This window comes from Capsicum annuum, chromosome 1 (genome assembly GCF_002878395.1).
Source record: "Capsicum annuum cultivar UCD-10X-F1 chromosome 1, UCD10Xv1.1, whole genome shotgun sequence".
Taxonomy (NCBI): domain Eukaryota; kingdom Viridiplantae; phylum Streptophyta; class Magnoliopsida; order Solanales; family Solanaceae; genus Capsicum; species Capsicum annuum.
The window spans coordinates 89,449,090-89,455,849 of record NC_061111.1 but is presented as its reverse complement, the minus strand read 5'-3'; the positions used below and the strand labels follow the sequence as shown (position 1 = coordinate 89,455,849).

The following is a 6,760-nucleotide window of genomic DNA, read 5'->3' as shown; positions in this document are numbered from 1 at the left end:
TTTAGACGCAAATTTCAGTGAACCAATGCGAAGTCAACGCATCGCGTCGATATTTCCATTACTATCCGTCCAGCGACGCCCAGTTGACGTCTCGCGTCGATAATTCAAGCAGTGACAAGTGAAATTGCCCCGACACAGCAGTCGTAATTTAAATCAAAAAGGGCACGCGAATCAAGGCTCTTCAGTGGAATCTTGTCAATTTCATTTCAATTTGGGATTAGAATTATAAAATAATACTTTTGGGACAGCTGGTCACGTGGGGGATACCTTGGAATATATATTTTCCTTGGTCAACACCTGGACGGGGGAATTATTTTTTAGCGGTTGGACACTGTAAGGATAAATATTGCGGAGGCGGCTACACGGTTTATTAGGTTTTTAATTTTATTTTTAGTCTTTAATTTATCATATCATGTATTCAATTATTTGGATCGTGATTATGAATATTAGTGGCTAAAACCCTCCTCTCGGGGTTAGAGTCAAGAACATGATTACTATTATTTTGGATTAATTTCGATTAATTTTACTTATCATATTTGGTTGTTTGTTTATTCATGATTTAATTATTTTATGAATTGATCACACATAAAATACATATATTGTCGACCTTTTGATCTCGAGAGAGGGAATAGGGAGATAGAACATAAGTTTGAGTTTTATTCTTTTATAAAATAAAGAATTAAACTTAGCATCTAGGATATGGATGTACTTAGATGTCTGACTTGATTCATACATAGGTTGATAGCTTTAATTCACCTAATTTGATTATTACATCCCCGCTCAACAATGTAGTTGTAATGTCAAAATTAGGTAAAAGATTTGATTGTTCGGAGTGCTTTAACCTGGGCTTTTCCTTATTGATTGTTCCAAGAATTTAATTTTTGTATTATTTATTTTATTTTTAATTTACATAAATTACAAACTCTCTTTTTGGCTACTCTTACACTAAATTAATCTAAACTGAGAACTAAAATTAAATCGTTGTTAAATCAAGTCTCTGTTGGATCGATATTCGGCTTTCTTGAAGGCCACTATATTACTTGGTAGACCACGTACACTTGCGTGTGCGCTGTCAAGTTTTTGGCGCTTGATACCACACGGTATCTAAAAGTACAAAACAGTCCACACACAAACAATAACAAACCACATTCACCCACAACAACAAGATACAAACGGTACAAGAAACAAACACAAACTTAAAGCGATAAAGAAGATAGTTAACTTGACACAAGGAGAACATGTAATGTAGCAACTAAAGAGTATATTAAACTTTAAAACCTCTACAAAATATGTTAACAAGCACCAAGTTCTTAGGATGACCGCCAAGGGAATCAACTCACCTCAAGATCCACCGTTTCCAAGCAAAGAACAATATTGAATTTTCCAAGCCCTAAACTACAATGGCTAATCCAAGCCCTAACTAAGAACTATACTAAGGTGGTCTACTCTCAAGAGAGAGGATTTTCAATGTCTTATATTTTCATCATTAAACAACCAATGAGAGAAGACCTAAAAGGTCCTACTTATAGTATATTACAAAAGAAGACAAAAGACCACTTTGCCCTTAATGAGAGGGGTGGACATAGTGTGTAAATAAACCATGTGCAACATCCAAAATACCCTTAATGAAGGGGAAACCAAGGTGTGTTGGACTTGAATGAATAGCACCTCTTCAATGCTCTTAAACCAAGGTTGATTTATACTTCAAGGCTTGTGGTTCTTGGGTTAACAACAATGTAAGCATCCAAGCAACCTTCCACATATGGGATTGCTTTAAGTCATGCTCAAATCGGGCCTTCCTTGCATATCTTTGTGCTCCCGGGGTGACCAAGTCTTGAGCTTTTAGGTGTTGGCCTCCAAAGATGTCATCAAAAGCTAAGACGACTACTTGACTTGTATCATCCTCTCCTCCTTGAAAAAGATTCGACCTTGAATTCATACCTTGCAAAATAAGAGAAAGGACGAACAAGCACAATTTTCTCATGGCATGAGGGTTAGAGTTAGCACAATAATAAAAATCATCATACCAATGCGGAACATACTTGAAATATAACCATGAATCCGTTGTGTTAGTCATGAAAGGCTTAGCATAAACATCACAAAGGGCATGGTTATGACAAGTATCAAGAGATAAAGAAACTACAAAGGACTCAATGGTATCCCGAAGACCAAAAGGTAAGGCTACCTGTAACTTAAGAACCATAAAGTACAATTGTTTCATTACCCCTTCAAGTGACCTCATCAAATGTGGTGCCACTATTAGTCTTAAAGTCTACCAAACACATATTGTATAGTCATTAGAACAAGTGAACCAACCAACTAGTTTCCTACCTCTACATAATACAAATCCATAAATAGCATGGATGTCATCATAGGCAAAGAAGTAGTATAGAAAAGAACCAAGTGTAAAGGTATACACAGGTTTAAGCACATACACATTCTTTCCTTCAAGCAAATAGGCAACTTGGCACCCTCGAGTTGGTATTCATGCAATGTAAGCAAAAGTGTGTCAAGTAAGGATGCGAATTTAGAAACATTACCCTAAGGAGTTAATGATACCTTTGCCCTCACATTTTTAAGAAGGACTACACATTCCTTACCCTTAAGAGTACTCTTATCTTTCAAAAAGAGATTTCTATCTCTAGGAGGAATGTTTTCACACCATAGTGGATTAGCATATCGGCTATAGACTTTAAGGTAATCTATACCATCATTTTCTCCACTAGGTTCCTTAGAAGTGTGTATATCATCTTCAAACAAGACATTATACCTAAAGAGAGCATGATCTATCTTATGGGCAGATTTAAAACTAGCAAATTCCCCACTCTCTAAAAGATCAATACCAAGTTTTAAAGAGGTTTCAAGTATAAGATTGTCCCAAGAATGGCTCTCGGGTTCACTCCCATTTTGTTGGCCAACATTTTCAAGTATTTCACTCACTTGAGTTCTATTAATCATATCACACACATACTCAAGTGGTGGACAAGTTTCACAAATAAGTTGGTCAACACACTTTTCACATGATGATGTACTTTCATTCAATGCAATAGCTTCAACACTAGGTGGACACACGTCAATCTTACAAGAAGAGTCAAATCTGTCATCTATAGGATCAACTAGTGTATCCACTCACACAACATGTACATCATCCACAAGTGGCAAAGAATCAATATACTCACATTTAGGTAGGCTATTACTCACATTCAATGGCTTATTAGCCACATGACCAACATTAACATGCACCAAAGTGTAAGAGTTAGCTATTTTACCTTGACGTTCATGAGTATGTTTGTCTTTACCTCGGTGTGAAAGTCTGTCACAAGCTTGGGCAGCAACTTTCTTTGGGAAGCTCTCATTGCAAGTTGTTTGGACAATTGAATTTTGAATGTAGAGTTTGGGTAATAATTGGCGTATAATTTCAATGTGCCATTGCATAACTTCAAGATCATCATTGATGCGATCACACATGGCCTTAAAATTATGGGCAGCCATGGTACCTAACAAAAAAAAAATAGACAACAACAAACAAAAGAAAACAAATAGGATTAGTAGTAAAAGCTCCTTACCAATACTCGATACACACACCTTTGTGATTCTCACAATTGGAGCGGTGAATATTGAAAGTTGCTTGTACTCCGGTAGTCAATAAGATGTTAATCTTAATTGGCGGCTGGAGTGGATTCTTGTTTTGATTGAAACAAGACACAAAGCAAAATTCACTTACGAACTTGAAAAAAAGAAGTTGCTACAAGTTACAAATGAGAAAAGCACACAAATAACGAAGACACGAAAGAAACATATTCAAAAACTAATTTATAACTTAGTAGGTATTTACTAGTTGCCAATTAGTATAAGAATAAAAAAAAATAAAACTAAGAATCAACAACAAAAAACTAAGAATCCAAGATTTTGAGCCCTAAGTTTCGGTATTGTACAAAAATTGATGATGTGGAGGTCTAGGATTGGTTGCGGTTTTTGTAAGGTTCTTATTTTCCACCTTTGAAATTTTGGTTCAATTTTCAATTCTTGAAGAAGTGTATTTCGGCCTTGGGGATGAAAAATATCAAGATTGGATCCCTTTTTCACATTAAAAAAGGTTTGACTTGTCTTACACCTTTTGGGCAAGACACCTTTTTGAAGGGTTGATGGCCCTTTCCTCATTTGGACACCTAGAAAAATGTTCTTTCCCTCTTTTGGTACCAAGTATTTTGTAGATCTTTTTGTCCCCCTTCCGTTTTGGTAGGTATTTAGGATTTGTTTGCAAGACTAACAAAGGCCTCACTTATTTATACTTGGATTTTGGATCAAACAACACTATTGAAGAGCTTTTTTGCAACTAGACATGAAGATAGTCTAGAACAACAAGAACTTTCAATAGAAGTTTGAAAGCTTAGCCTCACGTTGAACCTCCAACAATCAACAACACCTTTTTCAAGCTTAAAAACCACAACAAAACACCAACAACACGAGCTTAAACCACACCTTCAAGTTTTGGTCCACACAATAACACCAATAATGTTCAAGTTCTTGAAATTGTAACAATAACACCAACAACAATGTTCAAGCTCAACTTGGATCTAAACTCAAGGGTGTTAGTGAAGACAAAAAAAAACACTTAGAATGACTAAGACAAGCAAAACACACCTATATCTAGAAGAAAATCTCGGCCTAAACAACAACAACAAGAAGAACACAATTTCGGCTAAGAAAACAAAAAATGGACAGATTTGTCTCTTTTTGATTTTCGAGTTTTCTACCATTTTTTTTTGATTTTCAAGTTTACGAGCCCAAGATTGATCTTGTGGGAACAAGATCAAGCCATGCTCTGATACTAAATAATACGAGATGGTATCTAAATGATCACAAAATAGTCTACAATCATTGCAAAATAGTCCACACGATAAGACACCAAACGGAAACAACAAATACATACTTAAACGAAAAAGAGGATAGGTAACTTAGCACAAAGAGAACACATAATGTAGAAACTAAAGAGTATATTAAACTCTAAAACCTCTATAAAATACGTTAACAAGCACCAAGTTCTTATGGTGACCGCCAAGGGAATTAATTTACCTCAAGATCCACCGTTTCCAAGCAAAGAACAATATTGACTTTTCCAAGCCCTAAGCTATAATGGCTAGTCCAAGCCCTAACTAAGAAATACACTAAGGTGGTATACTCTCAAGAGAGAGGATTTTCAATATCTCATATTTTCATCATTAAACAACTAATGAGAGAAGACCTAAAAGGTCCTACTTACAATATATTACAAAAGAAGACAAAAAGACCACTTTACCTTTAATGAGAGGGGTGACCATGGTGTGTAAATAAACTATGTGAAATGTACAAAACACCCTTAATGAAGGGGCGTCCAAGGCGTGTTGGACTTGAATGAATGGCACCTTTTCAATGCTTTCAAAATCAAGGATGGTTTATACTTCAAGGCTTGTGGTTCTCGGGTTAAAAACAATTTAAGCATCAAAGAAATGTTCAACACGTGGGATTTCTTTAAGTCATGCTCAAAATGGGCCTTTCTTTTATATTCTTGTGCTGTCGGGATGACCAAGTCTTGAGCCTTTAGGAATTGGCCTCCAAAGATGTCATCAAAAGCTAAGACGACCATTTGACTCGTATCAGTGCCGTTGCCAGGGACTTAAAATTAGCAATTGTTTATTTTAGTTTTACTTTTAGATTTATCTGGTATTTTTTTACGCTTGGTCTTGGTTTTATTTTTGTAGGAAACAAGTTTTCAAAGTAGAAAGCTGGCAAGGGATCACGACTTGGTTGAACCAAGATCTAAACCTGAGCAACTTTACCATTAATACAGTAGAGAAGCAATCCTTCTCCTCAGAATTATGCAATTCCAAGAAAACCTAGAGAATCTTGCTCCTATAGCTAAACAACAAGCATCTGGTAGTAAGGTTAGGGAAGTGGCAGTCCCACTTCTAATGAACTTAACTTCCTCAATTCAAAGACCGATAGCAAGGGCAAATTTTGAGTTGAAACACAGTATGGTGCAACTTCTTATTAGCAGTGGACAGTTTGTAAGGCTTTCTCACGAGGATCCATAAGTCCACTTATAGAATTTCATTGAGCTTACTGATACATTCACTCCGACTGGGATGAATCTAGATTATGTAAGGCTGACACTATTTCCCTATTCACTTTTGGGGGAAGCTAAAAAGTGGTTGAATGCGGAGTCGACCAATTAACTCACATCATGGGATAACTTAGCCAGAAAGTTCCTCATTAGATTCTTTCCATAAGTCAAAACTACGAGACTTCACAGTGAGATAATAAGCTTCAAACAGAAGTCTGATAAAAATATTTATCAAGCTTGGGAATATTTCAAGGATCTTCTATGAGATTGTCCACATCATTAATAGTCTAATGAGGTACTTGCTCATACTTTTGTAGAAGCTCTTGATCACAATACAAAGATTTTGCTAGATTCAGCCATAGGTGGTCAAATATTAGAGCTAACTTATGATGATATATACATATTGCTAAACCGCACAGCATAAGGAAATCCAGAGTGGCATTCAGATTCTAGAAGTGCCACGAAAAGAATTGCGGGTGTGTTGGAGGTGGACCAATTCATATCCCTATCAGCTCAAATTTCTGCACTACAAAATTTGATCAATATATCATTCTGTAACATGAAATTAGGAGCAACACAACCTGCAACCATAGTCAATGCCATCCAACAAGCTACAGGTTGGTCTGAAGTATGCGGAAATAGTGGTCATATGGCTAC

At 36.2% G+C, this 6,760-nt stretch overlaps 1 non-coding gene across 1 annotated transcript; it reads right to left on the bottom strand.

Annotated features, from left to right (window-relative positions):
- Positions 1–6,281: 6,281 nt before the first annotated feature.
- On the bottom strand, positions 6,282–6,392 carry LOC124891940. Its single transcript, XR_007049964.1, has one exon. It is a non-coding gene; the product is annotated as a small nucleolar RNA R71 (small nucleolar RNA).
- Between the last annotated feature and the right edge of the window lie 368 nt (positions 6,393–6,760).